The sequence below is a fragment of the Elephas maximus genome, chromosome 18, assembly GCF_024166365.1.
Source record: "Elephas maximus indicus isolate mEleMax1 chromosome 18, mEleMax1 primary haplotype, whole genome shotgun sequence".
NCBI classification, from domain to species: Eukaryota; Metazoa; Chordata; class Mammalia; order Proboscidea; family Elephantidae; genus Elephas; species Elephas maximus.
In genome coordinates, this window is record NC_064836.1 from 24257812 (window position 1) to 24276980 (window position 19169).

The following is a 19169-nucleotide window of genomic DNA, read 5'->3' on the forward strand; positions in this document are numbered from 1 at the left end:
TTTATGCCTGGATGGGACCTGCTTCTGTCCTGAGCTCCCCCGCTTAGTGGAGCTGGCAAATTATCTTTTCCCCCAATTGCAAATTTTTTCCTTCTCCAAGGTTGGGAGGATGGCTCTAGGTGCAACAGGGCCTATCTCAGGCCCAGGGAATTCAGCCGCTGAAGCTGGTTTTGGGGTGGGGCGGGGCACGGCAAAATATACGCAAGTACTTAGCTTTTCCGAGAGCGCCATTCTTCTCAGGTTCCGGAGGTGTGAGTGGACTTTGTGGCTGGCTGCTTCTCCCTTAGGAAACTGGTGGAACGCTAGTACCAACCTACCGCTGCCGGACCAGGAATGGTGCCTGAGTGCGTCCGGCGATTCAGGTGTGGTAACTCCTCTCTGCTTCTGAACGGTCTCTTCCACTCCCCCTCAGTTCATTTTCTAAGCTTGCCTTCGAAGCTCAGGGCTCCTAGCTTATCATAATATTCTTTTCAATTTTTTTTTTTCAGGTCTTGGTTGTAAAGAGGGCTCTCCGGAAGCGTCTGTGTATTCCACCATCTTGGCTCTGCCTCTGTAGAAGTTTTTATAAATTTTGTATATTAGTCCTTTATCAGATATAAAACCAAACCAAACCCAGTGCCGTCCAGTTGATTCCAACTCATAGCAACCCAAAAGGATGACGTAGAACTCCCCCATAGAGTTTCCATGGAGTGTGTGGTGGATTTGAACTGCCAACCCTTTTTTTAGCAGCTGTAGCACTTAACCACTGCGGCCATCAGGGTTTCCTTATCAGATATAGGGTTCCTAAATTTTTTCTCCCACTATGTAGGCTGTCTTTTCACTTTTTTGATATTTTTTTTTAATGAACAGAAATATTTAATATTTATGAGGCCCCATTTGTCTTTTTTTTCATTTGTTGCTCATGCCTTTTATTATTATATCTGATACCTACCAAAAAATACTTAGTCCTTATATTCTCTTCTGTGAATTTCATTTTCAAATTAAGGTCCTTGACCCATTTTCAATTGGTTTTTGTACATCATGTAATGGCTGGTTTCTAGTTTATTCTTCTGCATGTGGATATCCAATTTTTCCAGCACTACTGATTGAAGGGACTTTTCCTTCCCCAATTGGATGAATTTAGAATTTGTGTTGAAAATCAGTTGACCACATATCTATGGATATATTCCTGTAGTTTCAATTTTATCCCACTGGTTTCTATGTCTATTATTATACAAGTACCAGGATGTTTAAATTAGTGTAGCTTTGTAGTAGGTTTTGAAGTATGAGAGTTTGAGCCCTTCTGCTTTATTCTTCTTCAAGGTTCCTTTCAGTATTTGGGATCCCTTGCCCTTCCATATAAGTTGGAGAATTGCCTTTTTCTTTTCTGTCAAGATGCTGTTGGAATTTTGATGGAGATGGCGTGGAATTAATAGATTGCTTTGGGTAGTATCGACATCTTAATTGTATAAAGTCTTCCAACATGGAATGTTCTTCAGTTATTCAGGTCTTCTTTGATTTCTTTTAACAATGTTTTATACTTTTTTGTAAATAGGGATTTTACCTACATTTATTCATAGGTATTTTATTTTTTAAATGCCATTGTAAATAGTAATATTTTAGTATTTCTTCTTTTTGCAGATTGCTGATGTACAGAAACCGTGCTTATTTTTATGTATTGATCTTGCACACTGTTGCTTTGCTGAATTCATTTATAAGTACTAATAGCTTTTTTGTAGATTCTTTGGTGTTTTCTATGTATATACTTGTCATCTGCAAAAAGAGATAGTTTTACTTCTTCCTTCATTACCTGGGTACCTTTGATTTCTTCTGTCTCACCTAATTACTCTGGTAGGATGTCCAGAATGATGTTAAATATGAGTGGTGAAAGTAGGCATCTCGTTCTTGTTCCTGAACTTAATGGGAATGTTCTCAGTCTTTGTCCACTGAGTATCATGTTAGCTGTGGAGATTTTTGTAGATGCCCTTTTTTGAATTGAGAAATTTCCCTTTTATTCCTACCACTTATTTATTTACCCGAAGAACTACAAAGTATTGTAGTTCTGCTAGGGGAGGGGCAAGCATTGCCTGGTCCACAGTTTTAGTATAGTTTTTAAACAGATATTGTCTTGACTCAGTTTAGAGCCCCTGGCTGGAAGCCAGTCAGTTCACCTTCTTTAGTAGCTGTTTAAGTCCACTCTCCAACCACAACCCTCATCGGGTTCTCACACTCCTGTGTACTATGCACCTGAATTAATTATCCTGGGTCTAGTACCAAACACCTAGGAACAGCCCCTATGTCCCTGGAACCCATAGAATTATGCAAGTTGGCCGGTCCCCAGGAAGCCTGCATAACCTAGCTAAACCCACCTGTTTTCCATACTTAAGTCACCTCCTATAATCCCAGCCTGTTTTTACCATATCTCTGGGTACAGCCCCTTGTGCGGTCCTGTACAGCAGCCTTCTCTGGTTGGGAGCTGTAGGTAACAGCGTTTCTTATAATTTAGAACAATGGGACATAAAAGAAGGCCGCTCAGATAGGAGACCAAATGAAGCCCTAGAAATACAAACCTCTACCACTAAGTAAATTCAATATATAAACTCAATATATGATTAGGCACTGACTACATCTTACATATTGTTAAGGACAGTCACTGTTAAGAGAGAAGCACGGTCATGGTCCTTAACATCAGTGAAAGAAAACTTGATGCAATAGATGTTAAATGTTGTTGTTATTAGGTGCCTTGAGTCAGCTATGACTGAGGTGACTGAGGTGACCCCATATAGAACAGAATAAAACATTGCCCAGTGCTGCACCATCTTCACCATCATTGATGTGTTCGAGTTCATTGTCGTCCTGAATGCCTTCCAACGTAGGCGGCTCATCTTATAGCACTGTATTGGACAATATTCTTTTGTGATCCATAGTGTTTTCATGGGCTGATTTTTAGAAATAGATCACCAGGCCTTTCTTCTTAAGTCTGTCTTAGTCTGGAAGTGCCACTGGAACTTGTCTACCATGTATGGTCCTGCCGGTATTTGAAATACGATTGGCATAGCTTCCAACCTCATACATAGCAACACGCTAACTACCACAGTATGACAAACCAACAGACGGGTGGTTGAGATGTTAATTGCACTTGATAAATACCTGATTCTCCAACAATGTCCAGTTGAGGGTATGCTATGAGCTAGAACCATCAGGGCATATGCTAGTGTAAATATATTTTAATTCACTGTTTGGAATTAATACGTTTAAGTAACTTATAGATAGAAAATTTTGTTAAATTACCTTATCATGAGATGTTTAATACTATCTCTCATTTGTATAGCTTCTTAGAATTTTCAAGGCATTTCAGGAAACATCTTCTAACTACCTATAAATTAGGGAAAGCGGTTATTATAATTCCCATGTTACTCAAGAAGAAACTAAGACTTAGAGAGGTGAAGAATCATGTCCAAGATCAACAGTCTGGCCATTAAAAGATTAGAAGTCAAGGACTCCAGCATGCAGCCTGATCCAGACACCACCCTACCCCTTAGCTGTTATTGTTGTTAGCTGCTGAGGAGTGACCCCCCACCCCATGGTTACCCTGTGCATAAAAGAACACCAGATAGTTTTGATTCACAAGGCTCTCATTAACTGATTCTCAGAAGTAGATAACCAGGTCCTTTCTCCTAGTCCATCTTACTCTGGAAGCTCTGCGGACACCTGCTCAACATCATAGCAACATGCAAGCCTCCCCTGACAGATAAGTGGTGGCTGCACATAAGGTGCATGGGCTGGGAATCAAAGCAGGATCACCCCCATGGAAAGATCACTGAACCACCAGTGCCTCTTACCTTTTAACTAGGGAAGTATAATGAGCAGTATAGTGGCTGAGCAGTCTACGGGACTGGATTATGGCTCTGGTCTCTGTGGGGTCATGGGTTCGAATCCCACTGCTGCCAACTGTGTTTTTGGGGCCCTGGTGGCTCAGTGGTTAAGTGTTTGACTGCTAACCAAAATGTTGGTAGTTCAAATCCACCAGCCACTCCTTGGACGGCCTATTGGGCAGGTCTATTGTGTCCTATAGGGTTGCTGAGTTGGAATTGACTTGATGGCAGTGGGTATAGGACAGCATGTTGTTGTTAGGTGCCATCGAGCTAGTTCTGACTCATGGTGACACTATGCACGACAGGAAGAAACACTGCCCGGGCCTCGGCCATCGTTACAGTCATTATTATGCTTGAGCTCATTCCTGCAGGCACTGTCCGTTTACCTCGTTGAGGGCCTTCCTCTTTTCCGCTGCCTCTGTGCTTTGCCATGCGTGATGTCCTTCTTCAGGGCCTGATCCCTCCTGACAACATGTCTGAAGTATGTAAGACACAGTATCGCCATCCTTGCTTCTGGGGAGCATTCTGATTGTATTTCTCCCAAGACAGATTTGTTCATTCTATTGGCAGTCCATGGTGTATTCAGTATTCTTCACCAATACCACAATTCACAGGTGTCAATTCATCTTTGGTCTTCCTTATTCATCGTCTAGCTTTCATATGTATACGATGGGATTGAAAATACCATGGCTTGGGTCAGGCGCACCTTAGTCCTCAAAGTGACATATTTGGTTTTCAACACTTTAAAGAGGTCTTTTGCAGCAGACTTGCCCAGAGCAATGTGTCTTTTGATTTCTTGACTGCTCCTTCCATGGGTATTGATTGTGGATTCAAGTAAAAAGAAATCCTTGACAACTTCAGTTTGCTCGCTGCCACCCCCTTTGTTGCCAGTTTCAAACACCTGCTCAATCCTGTCCTGTGAAGCCTGCATGTGGCGGCCAGCAGCTGGACTGGCCACCACTCTCAGGATTTTTACCTCCTATAACTCCAACAGAAAAGTTTTTTTCTTTCCCAGCTGATGCTGGCACCACCAAGGGAATTCTTCTAAAAGACATCTCTCCAGATTGCTTTCATGGGTGTTGGAAACAGGGGCCGGTCTGTGGACATAAGTGGGCTTCAGGTAGCCTTAGCTGAGGGTCATTCAGATCTCCAACCCAGAGTAAAGCTAGCTTCCCTAGTATTCGCAGTGACCCAGACCTCGATTCTTCCAACTCTGGATTTGACAGCTTGATTGTCTCTCAAAACACAGAAGCTTTAGTCAGTGTTCCAAAACCATCTATTGAAAGCCATTTTTGGCCATTGTTTGTCTAACACCTCCACTCCACGTTTGTGAGGATGAGTTGACGTGGCTAAATCCAACAGAGACTGACCATGCAATTCAGTGGGATACATCAATGTGTGTTAAGAATAGCACTGGTGTAGAGATGAAGCAAATAATGGCCAAAGCCTTCAAACACCCCTTATCTTCTCAACAAGCACATTCCTTGGTGACTTAGAAAAAAATGCAAGACTTGTTTATCACATTGGCCTGATTCCAGCCAATCTTCCTGATCTCATGGAAAACAACTCTCTACTTACTATAGAAATGTTGCTGAGATTAACGCAGTCAAACCAGATAAACAAGTATGTTTCAGGCCTGGTCAATATGGACATGTCCTTACATTCAATGGAAGTTGTAAATCAGCTAACTACAGCTGTTGATCTACCTCTCGAACTTATCCACCTTTATATATCAAATTTCATCTCTACTTGTGAACGATTTAAGGGTCATTTGGTGCACCTCATCTGTGTCTTCCTCCAGTCCTTGATCTGTAACAAAATTATTAACGTACAGGACTTGTTTATAGAAGTACAGGCATTCTGTATTGAATCCCATAGGATATGAGAAGCTGCTGGCCTTTTCTGGTTGTTGAAGACGTTGCATACTGGGGAAACCCCTTCTGAGACTAATAATCATAGTAATACCGCATTGAAACTACATCATTCATTGTTCATCCATACCGTGGTATAATTTTTAAAACTGTTAAAACCCTGAGTGGATTGCTTGGTGTAGTGCATATAAACAATACTTTATCAACTTGAAGTTTTACTTTCCTGGATGACTTTTTATCTTGAGATGAATTTTTGGTAAAAACTTGAAAAAACTGTATCTTTTAGGTGTCTTGTTGATAATTATCCATACCTCTTGCCATTCTACTCTGTGTGCATTCCAGTTTGTTAATCCTCCTTTCAAAGCAAGCACTTTCAAGACTATTCATTGCAGTCCGTGTGAGGAACGGTTATCCCAGAAAACTATTACTGCAAAAGAGCAGATGAGCAGTAAAGAACAAAGCGCCTGTTTTTGTTTAAAAGTCACGTTGCAGACTCCTGATAATCCCTGAATCCAGCTTTCATGAGGTTTCAGTGCTAATGTATTTCATGAGAGTAAATTAAGATATTCTTAAAAATTTGTGATCCTGTCCTTGATGTGACATTAGGCAATTGTTTTGATTCCTCAAGGGACCAAGAGAAATTTGATTCTTCAGCCCAGTTGTACAGGTAGCTCTTAACTTCTCATTAAGTACCATCTGAGCCAAGGGCACACTTGTAAATTTATTCCTTCTTATCATGAGGATTACACGACAACAGAGTAAATGTATTCCTTGGGACGGTTAAAAAAACACAGGAAGTATTAGGAAACTTTTTCTAGGCCGAAATAGCTGCTATAGTTTTCTATTTGTTTGTTTGTTTTTTTTCCCCCTCTCAAGACACTTCTTCTGCAATTATTGTTGTTAATATAAAATAGTTATTTTGCTTATTTATTTATTTTTTTTTTTTGAGGAAAAACGCCAGTTCGTGCTTTGAGAGGAATACTATTTCAAAGAGTTTGCTGAGTGGGTGCTATTATTACCCTCATGTCTGTGGTAGGGTGAAGGACATGTTTGAGAAGCATTAGAGCAAGGTGGTATTGTGTGAACTTTTAGTCTTCATTTAACTCTTGGACAACAGTGCCTTACACTGAAGTTCTTTATTTTTAATGAAAAAAAAAAAAAAGTGTATATGTGTACATAAGGAGCACTTGTGGTACAGTGGTTAAAGTGCTTGGTTGGTAACCAAACAGTCAGCGGTTGGAATCCACCAGCCAAACCCACCATTCTCTCCACAAGAGAGAGATGTGGCAGTCTGCTTCTGTAAATATTTGCAGCCTTGGGAACCGTATAGGGCAGTTCTACTCTGTCCTGTAGGGTAGCCATGAGTCGCAACTGACTCAACAGTAATGAGTATGAGTAATGTAGCCAATCATTTCAATAAATGTAAAACTATATGTCAGGAACAGGTCCCTGGGTAGTGGAAATGGTTAAGTGCTAGACTGGTACCCAAAAGATTAGGGGTTTGAACCTGTCCAGAGTAGCTTTGGAATTAAAGCCTGCCTGGAAATCTGTTCCAAAAAGACTACAGCTTTGAAAATCCTACAGAGCAGCTCTACTCCACATGCAGGAGGTACCCATGAGTCAGAATCAACTCAATGGCAGCAAACGACACCATGTCATGATTTTTTTTTTTTTTTGCTCAGTATAAAGACCTTAGAACTTGTAAAGAATGTGTTTTAATGCTTTACTATTGCTTTGTTATTAAAATAGATTATGCATATTTAAACTACTTCTTAAATTGGAATTCTTTTATATTAATTCCATTAAACTAGGCCCTTTCACAGAAGTATACTTTCCAGAGTCTGTATTCAAAAGCAAATTAATTCAGAAAGGAAAAAATAACTGAATATAAAGCAACTAGAACAATTGTAGGTAGATTTCCTTGGAAAACTTTTATTACATCATTCATACCGAGGTTTACAAAATGTGTCACCTACAGTTTAATAAATATTGACTTTAGTTCTAGTAGGATGAATTATTCTTTGGGGACCAAAGAGCATTTAGGAGGTGATGTTCTCTTGACTGTTTGCCTGGTTGTCTTGGGTATTGAACATGTCATGGATTGTAAATAGTAGGATTCAGAGTGTGGCAGATGAGTTGTCCCTGACACATACCTTCTCTGCTAACTGTAACAACAGTAAGTGTGATGGTCAAGGTTGTGTATCAACTTGGCTGGGCCATGATTCTCAGTGGTTTGGCAGTTGTGATGCAGCTTGGCAGTCTTATGGTGATATGATCACTTCCACGATGAGATTTGATATAATGTGATCACCTCCATACTAGGATCTGCTATGAGTAAGAGGTTGGTCAGGTGGCCTGCACTGAATAGAAGTGGACATTCTGGCAAGGTTCCTGGTCTTTTGCTGGCTTTATATCCTGCAGCTGGCTCCTGTTCGTCTAACCTCCAGTTCTTTGTACTCAAGCTAGCAGCTTACCTTTGGTCCTCCCTGCTGATCTTGGGATCCATCAATCTTTACAGCCTGTGAACAAGAGCCCTGCTCTCTGTCCGGCCAAAGTTGGGTTCTCCAGCCCCTGCGGCTACATAAATCAGGAGAACCAAGCCTCTATCCTGACCCATGGACTTGGAATGTTCCAGCTTCTACAAATGTGTGAGCTGTTTCCTTGATGTAAATTTCCGTCTCTGTATATATTTGTAAGCCTTACTGGTTTTGATTCTCTAGAGAACCCAGCCTAAGACAGTAACCAAAACATCAACTGCAACCATAGGTACAACCTGGGAAGGCACCACTTGCAGTATGCTTACCTGGAGGTGGGTGATGGGCTGAGTGTTTTCATGTATTATCTCACTTAATTATTACTCCAGCCTTAGAGTTAGGCTTTACTAAACCAGATTTATAGATGAACACCCTGCAGCTAACAGCAGAGTGTAAACAGCTAAGACCACATGCTGGGAAGCAGTAGAGCTGGGATTTGGCTTCTTGACCCAGGTCAGCCTCAATGTCCAGTTTAAAGCTTAGGGACATTCTGAATTTCTCCTTTGATGCGTGGAGGGGAGGTAAATGTTTCACCTGCAATTGGCATAGCAATTGTTTGCTTTTGAAAAATGGTATTGATGCAGGTAAAGATCACTTTGTAGCTGAAAAAGAAAAGATTAAATGATTCAGAGCTGACATTTCATTTGCTAGCAATAGAGGAAATGTTACCAAATCTGAGAAATACAGTGGCATCGTAATTGACTGAATTCACCAAGGTATTTCAGTTTTCTATAGTATTTTCATTTGTGGAAATAAAGGCCACTCAAGAACAAGCAAAAGCGCTTTATTCAGAGCTGGCTATGACAGAGGAGTCAGCCACCATCACTTGTATTTTACAGAGACTCAGAGGCAGGCAGTGGAGAGAGAAAGTTTAATTGTGGAAAAAAAAAAGGAAGGCTGCTTAGGGTGTGGTCTTATTGGAGGTTGTTCGCATGGGAAGCTGGAGGAAGGTTGAGGAGAAGCAGGGCAACCTATATAAGTGGTTTGGGGAGTATGTTTCTCTGATTCCAAGTTGTGAGTGAAGGCAAAAAATTGGGGAAGCTGGCAGTTATTGACCAAGTCCTGACCATTTGAGGGCTGATTACTGCAGAATCTGGTTTGTAGAACTACCTCATAGGGTTTCCAAAGAGCAACTGGTAGATTTGAACTGCTGACCTTTTGGTTAGCAGCCAAGCTCTTAACCAGTCTGCCACCAGTTCCAAATTGTAACTATCTACAAGAGTAGACTTGACAGCAACTGGTACCTACCTTAAAGGCCCATGCAGGTAGGGGTGCTACCTTTCTGTTAGTTACATTTCAAAGAGATGGATCCTAGGTTCTTGAGAAAACCTTCCTGGGTTGTAAAACTGGCAAGTTTACTTAGGCATTTAAAAGAATATATATGCATTTTTTAAAGGAGCCCTGGTGGTGAAGTGGTGAAGAGCTTGGCAGTGAACCAAAATGTCCTTGGCAGTTCAAATCCTCCAGCCAGTCCTTGGAAAGGCTTTAGGGCAGTTCTACTCTGTCAGTATAGGGCCACTGAGAATTTACAATTGCAAGCATTCTGAAGAAATGTAAAAAAGAAAAAAGAGAGACTGGTACTCTTCTTTTTTGCACAGGGGTGAGCAGGAATATGTGTCCTTTTTTCCCCCCCCTTCTTTTTGATTTGTATTCACCCTTACAGTTATTAAGCATGATGCAGTGTTTAAAAAGCAAAATAACAATAACTAGGCAACTGTCATTCTTGATTGAATTAATTACTCATGTCTTTCTCATACCTGGTCTACTCCATGCATTTGTGTCAGTTGCAGGCCCCAGGCATCCAGGAGAGTTAGTCATTCCCCTGAAAGAGAGTCTTAGAAAGCAGTAACTCTGTTTGCTCCCTAATTTCATTACTGTTAAATAATGGAGACTCTGTATTCTGCTTTCTGTGTCATATAGCTTAATTTGTGAGCTTAAGATGTACAGAATTTAGTAAATCACCCCCAGAACACTACAGTATATTTTTACATAGAATTAAGATAATTTTAACTCTTTTCAGTAGATTTCAAAAAGAACTTAGAGATAGAGCCCTTAGGTCTTGTTTTCAGAACATAAACTGATAGGTCCCTTGGGTGGGACTACATTTATCTCTTAAAATGCAACATTACAGTTAGTGGTGTTATAACTTTTCTGCAGCATCTGGTGAATACAAGATAATAAATCAGATTAAGACTATGTTGCAGTGATTACAAAAAAAGGAAATATAAAACTTCAAGGGCAGAAACTTGGGCCTTTGACTCTGAAATCCTAAGGAACAACTGGAGCTTATCAAACATTTGACCTATTAGGAAACTGTTGTTCCATGAAATCTACTGTCAAAGAGAGAAACTGAGAGCAGATATCTTATATTGATTTTAGGATTTCCTTATGCACAAAACTAAATATTCACTATGAGGAAGTTCCTGACCAGGATTGATCCTGCCAGCTACTTTTGTTTAACCAAAGTTGCTAGTCTTTTCTTTCCTGTTCAAAGCCTGGCTTGCTGAATTTGACTTTCAAAAGATATGGTTGGGTGGAGGGCCAGAGGACAATCTTCTTACCTGATGTCAGTTGATCTCAATAAAAGAGGGAGAGAAGGGTTCAGTCACTCATGTTAATATTAGCCACTGGTTGAGCTTCTAAATTTCCTTTTTTTTTTTTTTTCATTTTTTAGCCTTACTGTACCTTTTTGTACCTAGCTTCTTCGGACCATTGCTTTTTCTGGAATCAGAATGGTATCCCTATATCAGAACAATTAGGCCAGATAAAGAAATAAAGCGTATCCAGACTGGTAGGGTAGTAGTGAAAGTTTCTGTATTTGCAGATGATATGATCTTATACACAGAAAACCCTAAAGAATCCTCAAGAAAACTACTGAAACTAATAGAAGAGTTTAGCAGGGTATCAGGGTACAAGATAAACACACAAAAATCAGTTGGAACCTGGAAGGCATTATGCTGAGCGAAATCAGTCAGAGGCAAAAGGACAAATATTGTATAAGACCACTATTATAAGATCTTGAGAAATAGTATAAACTGAGAAGAACACATACTTTTGTGGTTACGGGGAGGGAGGCAGGGAGGGAGGGAGAGGGTTTTTTACTGATTAATTAGCTGAAAAGAACTACTTTAGGTGAAGGGAAGGACAACACTGAATACATGGAAGGTCAGCTCAACTGCACTGGACTGGACCAAAAGCAAAGAAGTTTCCGGGATAAACTGAATACTTCAAAGGTCAGCGGAGCAAGGGCGGGGGTTTGGGAATCATGGTTTAAGGGGACTTCTAAGTCAATTGGCAAAATAATTCTATTATGAAAACATTCTGCATCCCACTTTGAAATGTGGCGTCTGGGGTCTTAAAAGCTAACAAGCGGCCATCTAAGATGCATCAATTGGTCTCAACCCACCTGGAGCAAAGGAGAATGAAGAACACCAAGGTCACATGACAACTAAGAGCCCAAGAGACAGAGAGGGCCACATGAACCAGAGACCTACATTATCCTGAGACCAGAAGAACTAATTGGTGCCCGGCCACAATCGATGACTGCCCTGACAGGGAGCAAAATAGAGAACCCCTGAGGGAGCAGGAGATCAGTGGGATGCAGACCCCAAATTCTCATAAAAAGACCAGACTTAATGGTCTGGATGTGACTAGAGGAATCCCGGCGGTCATGGTCCCCAAACCTTCTGTTGGCACAGGACGGGAACCATCCCCAAAGACAATTCATCAGACATGAAAGGGACTGGACAGTGGGTGGGCGAGAGATGCTGATGAAGAGTGAGCTAATTATATCAGGTGGACACTTGAGACTGTGTTGGCACCTCCTGTCTGGAGGGGGGATGGAAGGATAGAGTTGGAGGCTGCCAAAGCCCTCACGAAAGGACAGACTGGAAGGGCTGACTCATTAGGGGGAGAGCAAGCGGGAGTAAGGAGTAAGATGTATATTAACTTATATGTGACAGACTGACTTGATTCGTAAACGTTCACCTGAAGCTCAACAAAAGTTAAAAAAAAAAAAAAATCAGTTGGATTCCTCTATACCAACAGAAAAAGAACATTGAAGAGGAAATCACCAAATCAATACCATTTACTGTAGCACCCAAGAAGACAGAACCCTTAGGAATAACTCTTAACAGAGATATAAAAGACCTATATAGAGAAAACTACAAGGTACTGCTCTAAGAAACCAAGAGACCTACATAAGTGGAAAAACATACCTTGCTCATGGACAAGAGGACTCAACATTGTAGAAATGTCTGTTCTACCAAAATTGATCTATAAATACAATGCAATTCTGATCCAAATTCTAACAACATTTTTTAATGAGATGGAAAAACAAATCACCAACTTCATATGGAAAGGAGAGAGGCCCTATATAAGTAAAGCATTACTGAAAAAGAAGAACAAACTGGGAGGCCTCACACTACGTGTATTTAGGACCTCTTATACCGCCACAGTAGTCAGAAGAGCCTATTACTGGTAGAACACCAGGTTCATAGACCAATGGAACAGAATTGAGAATCCAGACATAAATCCATCCACATATGAACAGCTGATATTTGACTAAAGCCCAAAGTCAGTTAAATAGGGAAAAGACAGTCTGTTTAACAAATGGTGCTGGCATAACTGGATATCCATCTGCAAAAAAATGACACAAAACCCATACCTCACACCGTGCACAAAAATTAATTCGAAATGGATCAAAGACATAAATATAAAATCTAAGATGATAAAGATCATTGAAGAAAAAGTAGGGACAACACTAGGAGCCTTAAAAAATGGCATAAACAGTATACAAAACAGCACTAACAGTGCACAAACACCAGAAGAGAAACTAGATAACTGGGAGCTCCTAAAAATCAAACACATATTCTCGCCAAAGCCTTCACCAAAAGAGCAAAAAGATTACCTTGTTGTTGTTGTTGTTAGGTGCCGTCGAGTCAGTTCCGACTCATAGTGACCCTATGCACAACAGAACCAAACAGTGCCGGGTCCTGCGGCATCCTTACAATCATTGTTATGCTTGAGCTCATTGTTGCAGCCACTGTGTCAATCCACCTCATTGAGGGTCTTCCTCTTTTCCGCTGACCCTGTACTGTGCCAAGCATGATGTCCTTCTCCAGAGACTGATCCCTCCGGAAGCATCAAAAGAAGATGGAAGGAAGATGCAGAGTCACTATACCAAAAAGAATTGGTGGGTGTTCAACCATTTCAGGAGAGAGCATGTGATCAGGAATCGATGGTATTGCAGGAAGCTGTCCAAGCTGCACTGAAGGAATCAGTGAAAAACAAGGCTTCAGCAATTGATGGAATACCAATTGAGATGTTTCAACAAGGGATGCAGCACTGAAGTGCTCACACATCTATGCCAAGAGGACGGTTACCCGGCCAACCAACTGGAAGAGTTCCATATTTGTGCCCATTTCAAAGAATGTTGGGCCAACAGAATGCAAAAATTATCAAAAAATATCATTAATATCATACACAAGTAAAATTTTGCTGAAGATCATTTAAAAGCGATTGCAGCAGTACAGTGACAGGAAATTGCGAGAAATTAAAGCTGGATTCAGAAGAGGACATAGAATGAGGGATGTCATTGCTGACGTCAGATGGATGTTGGCTGAAAGCAGAGAATACCAGCAAGATGTTTACCTCTGTTTCATTGGCTATGCAAGAACGTTCGAGTGTGTGGATCATAACAAATTATGGACATTGTGAAGAATGGGACTTCCAGAACACTTAATTGTGCTTATGAGAACCAAGAGGCAGTCATTCAAACAGAGCGAGGGTATCCTTTGTGGTTTAAAATCAGTAAAGGGGTGCATCAGAATTGTATCCTTTCATGAATTTGTATGCTGAGCAAATACTTCTAGAAGCTGGACTGTATGAAGATCTCCACATCAGGATTGAAGGAAGATTCATGAACATCTTGTGTTATCCAGATGACACCACCTTGCCTGCTGAAATGGAAGAGGACTTAAAGCACTTACTGATGAATATCAAAGATTACAGCTTTCAGTATGGATTACAGCTCAACATAAAGAAAACAGAAGTTCTTACAACTGGACCAGTAAGCAACATCATGATAAACTAAGGACGTATTGATGCTGTCAAGGATTTTGTTTCACTTGGGTCCAAAATCAATGCCCATGGATGCACTGGTCAAGAAATCAAACGACATATTACATTGGGCAAGTCTGCTGCAAAAAATCTCTTTAAAGGGTTAAAAAGCAAAGATATCGCCTTAAAGACTAAGGTTTGCCTAATGAAAGCCATGGTATTTTCAGTCAACTCATATGCATGAGAAAGCTAGACAATGAGTAAGGAAGACCAAAGAAGAATAGCTGCCTTTGAATCATTCTGTATGCAAAGAATATTGAATATACCATGTACTGCCAGAGTATGAGCAAATCTGTCTTGGAAGTACAGCTTGAATGCGCCTTAGAAGTGAGGATGGTGAGACTTCATCTCACATACTTTGGACATGTTTTCATGAGAGACCAGTCCTTGGAGAAGGACATGATGCTTGGTAAAGCAGAGGAATAGCCAAAAGGAGGAATACCCTCAAAGAAGTAGATTGACACAGTGGCTACAAGGATGGGCTCAAACATAACAACAATTGTGAGGATGGTACAGGATCATGCAGTGTTTATTCTCTTGTACCTAGGGCTCTGTTGTACTTATTTGACAGTTCCTAATAACAACAACATGAGAGATACCAAAAAACAGCAACAACTTGGATGGCCCAAGTTTAACAACTCTTAAAACTGCCCAAGGCTGTGCTTTAGATCTCATTGGAGAAGATGTGGTTGGACCCCACTGGATGGCAGAGAAACTCTCTGGATTTCCGTGGCCAGATCTGGACTACAGTTGCCAGGCAAGCAGGAAACACCATCTGCGTCACAGGTGGCCTGATGCTAGCGTGTGAGAACACAGAAAGAGCTGTTGCATCAAAATCCCACTCACCAATGGGGAGGTGGTACCTGGAGAGGGCCACAGTGAGGTGGCCACCAGAACGGGACCAGGTCTGCAAGCTTGCCAAGGAACTACCTTGCCCTGGGCACAGCTGGGGAAGAATCCCTTGGAGAGTGGTGCAACAGGGCAAGAAGAGAACAAAATAGAAGCAATGTCTGTTCACCACAAGATCAACAGAATGCTCACGAAACAAGAAAAAAAAAAGCTTAAACAGTTCAGTCTATTATCACAGAGGAGGCTATAAAAGGGTAGATTTAGAGCTGAAAGGCAGTAAGTTGCTAGTGGCATGATGACAGTCTAATTCTGGCCAAAGCAGAACTCTTTGGAGAATGAAGTTGGTTGTTGTTATTAAATATTACAGAATAACAGGCATGAACCAAGATTGTCTCAGTAAAATTGGGGTTCTTTTTTTACAATCCCCATAATTATGGCGGACCAGTAGAGTAGTCACAATGATGTTTTGGCTTATTACAGTCTCTGAGTGTGACTTTGTTGTAAGATTGATCCACTTCCAAAAGAGAGAAAAACAGTCGCCATTGAGTTGATTTCAGCCCAACTGTGTCAGACTAGAGCTGTGTTCCGTAGGGTTTTCAATGCCTGATATTTTGAAAGTAGGTTGCCAGGCCTTTCTTCTGAGGTGCCTCTGGATGGACTCAAACCACCAACCTTTTAATGAGCAGCTGATCATGTTAACCGTTTACACCACCCAGTGACTCCATTTACAAAATGGAAGCATTTATTACATATTCCAAGTATCCCCCATTTACTTTCTTTACTTCTTTTCAGTCTGAACTTTGTTGTGAAGTGTTTCTGAAAGACTTCCACAGCAGTGTGTTGTTCACAGGTCTGTGGCGTTTTTATCACTAGTGCCAACTATTAAGGCTAGCTGAAAATCAAATTCTTTTACATTCACTTTTACGGAATCTTTGTGCTGTTCGATAGCATGCTTGCACCGCAGACTTGGAGATGCTGCCTTACGTTTATAATTCCCATATCTCCCTGTGTGAAACATTGCTCGGGCAGAGAACCTGTGATAGCACAGTGATGACCTCCTACTTGATGATCCATTTCTGGTACAATGACACATAATGACAACCTTTCTATTACCCTCAAAGGTATTTCATACTACTGACTTCCTCAATAGTATTGGATACTTTCCACTAACTCAGCAGTAGCTAGTCTTTTTACCACTTGCGATTTCAATATCAAAGGCCACAGATGAACGATTTTCTGCCATTTTACTCTAAGGCCTTTTTAGAATCTCTTGCCTATTGAACTTCATAGAGAAGATTTTAAGTTTTTTTTTCCTAATATTTCATAACTTTTTCTTGTGGCTACTGAATTTGATTTAGTTTAGTTTCTAACAGAAATAGGCAATTGATTTAATAGTTTAAGGAATCATCACTTAGAGAAAGGGAGATTAGCAGAAAGAGAATAATCATTCTATTTAAATATTTGTGGACTTAAAATCCTTTCACCAGTTACCTAATATTCTTAATTATTGAGTGCTCGAAAGTAAAGTCATTTATAAAGAAATACCATGGTTCTTTTAAATATTCCATTCATAAATTTATTTAAACAAATTGAACTGTGCTGTTAAGGAGCCCTGGTGGTAAAGTGGTTAAGAGCTTGGCTGCTAACCAAAAGGTCAGTTTGAATCCACCAATGGCTCCTTGGAAACCCTATGGGACAGTTCTGCTCTGTGCTGTAGGGTCACTATGAGTTAGAGTCAACTTGACAGCAAAGAGTTTTTTTTTTTTTTGGTTTATTACCCCGTAAAGTAAGAAAAATAATAAATGAACAAACAAAACATTTCAGAGTTCAAACAGTATGTTTAATATAGTATTAAATTTGAAACTTCAGTGTCTCAGAGAGAGAAGTATATGACGTTTCAAGGTGCTCAGCAATAGAGGTGCATACGAGGCAGGCCTTTCCTGGTTTCAGACATGCACTTATGGAGAATACAAAGCATTATAGGGATATCGCGTCTATCATTAAAAGAAAATGAAAAAAAGAGCATGCTTACCTTATATGGAAATTCCTAGGGTTAAAACCAGCTGGGATTATGCTGGAGTTGCAAAGATGCTGAATCTTCGTTTCCAGTTCTCTGAAAGTTTAACAGTGATTGACAACGTAAAGACAAAGAACACAATGTGTAAATCCAAACTTCATAAAATTATTATTCAATTTGATAAAGAAAAGGTGCTTATCAAGTAACCCCTAATCCCTGAATATAAATATCAATGATATACAATAATTACATAATTATTTTTAAGTAATTAGGAAAATTATGTAAAAAATTAAAAAATAATGCTTCCAATGTTAATATACAGTCATAAAGATTTCACAAAATCAGGCAATGTAAGGTTGCTATGAGTCAGCAACTATCAACATCAACAATACTAATAGAAATACAGCATACTTCTGTGACTTAAAAAATGGATTAAACAAAAAAGTTGAAGTTTCACAGTATAAAATTTACTTCAGGATTTTTGACATTAAACAATTCTGAATGACTAAAACATACATGATTAAAATAAAATATTTAAAAGAATGCCTTTCAGTTTAGTATTTGAGTAAGTAAATTCATTGTGATTTTAATCTTTGTTAATGTAACTCTTTTGCTCAAATACTTTCATTTATGCACAAAGGCATTGTACATTTTTTTAAGTATTCTTTCTTACGTCTTAAGGTGTATCTTCCTCATCTTTTATGTTTATGTTATGCAAAATGAACATATTTGCATACTATTCATTTTCAAGTATGCAACTCTAAGACCCTACAATTATGTTTTATATAGGAGAACAGTAAAGGATGGTTGAAAATTTCACCTTCTGAATGATAACTAGTATTTTCTGATTCAGATCAAACTATCATTCTTGATCACTGCCCTCCTGAAAGGCTCAGGGTAACAAAGAAAAGCTATGTTTTATGTTAAATTAACTTTATGGCTGCAATAGAACCTTTCAATCTTGAAAATAATCAAATGCCCATTTCCTTTTATTCATAAAGAAGTCTGTGATGTTTATTTTTTCTTTTTTTTCATCATATGCTATGTGATAACATTCTGGTGGGAGCTTTTTTTGTTGATATTATTAAGATTTTGATGTTAAAAAATAATTCCTAAGAAAACTACTGAAACTAATACAAGAGTTCAGCAGAGTACCAGGATACAAGAGAAACACAAAAATCAGTTGGATTCCTCTATACCAATAAAGAGAACGTCCAAGAGGAAATCACCAAATCCACATCATTTACAATAGCCCCTGAGAAGTTAAAACACTTAGAGATAAATCTAACAAGGTACATAAAAGACCTATGCAAAGAAAACTACAGGACACTACTGCAAGAAACCAAAAGAGACCTATGTAAGCTGAAAAACATACCTTAGTCCTGGATAGAAAGACTCAACGTTGTAAAAATGTCTGTTCTACCAAAAGTGATCTGTACCCACGTGATCTATAGATGCAATGCAATTCCAATCCAAATTCCAAGGACATTTTTTAATAAGACGGAGAAGCAAATCACCAACTTCATATGGAAGGGAAAGAGGCCCCAGATAAGTAAAGCATTACTGAAAAAGAAGAACAAAATGAGAGGCCTCATAGTACCTGATTTTAGAACATACTATATCACCACAGTAGTAAAAACAGCCTGGTACTGGTACAACAACAGATACATAGACCAATGAAGCAGAATTGAGAATCCGGGCATAAATCCATCCACATATGAGCAGCTAATATTTGACTAAATTCAGTTAAATGGGGAATAGACAGTCTGTTTAATAAATGGTGCTAGCATAACTGGATATCCATTTGCAAAAAAAATGAGACAAAACCAATACCTCGCACAAGCACAAAAATTAACTCAAGATGGATCAAAGACGTAAATATAAAATCTAAAATGACAAAGATCATGGAAGAAAAAATAGGGAC

At 39.6% G+C, this 19169-nt stretch overlaps 1 pseudogene; it reads left to right on the forward strand.

The window, feature by feature from the left end:
- Positions 1-333: 333 nt before the first annotated feature.
- Positions 334-5865, forward strand: LOC126061736 (CCR4-NOT transcription complex subunit 11-like; annotated as a pseudogene).
- Positions 5866-19169: the final 13304 nt, after the last annotated feature.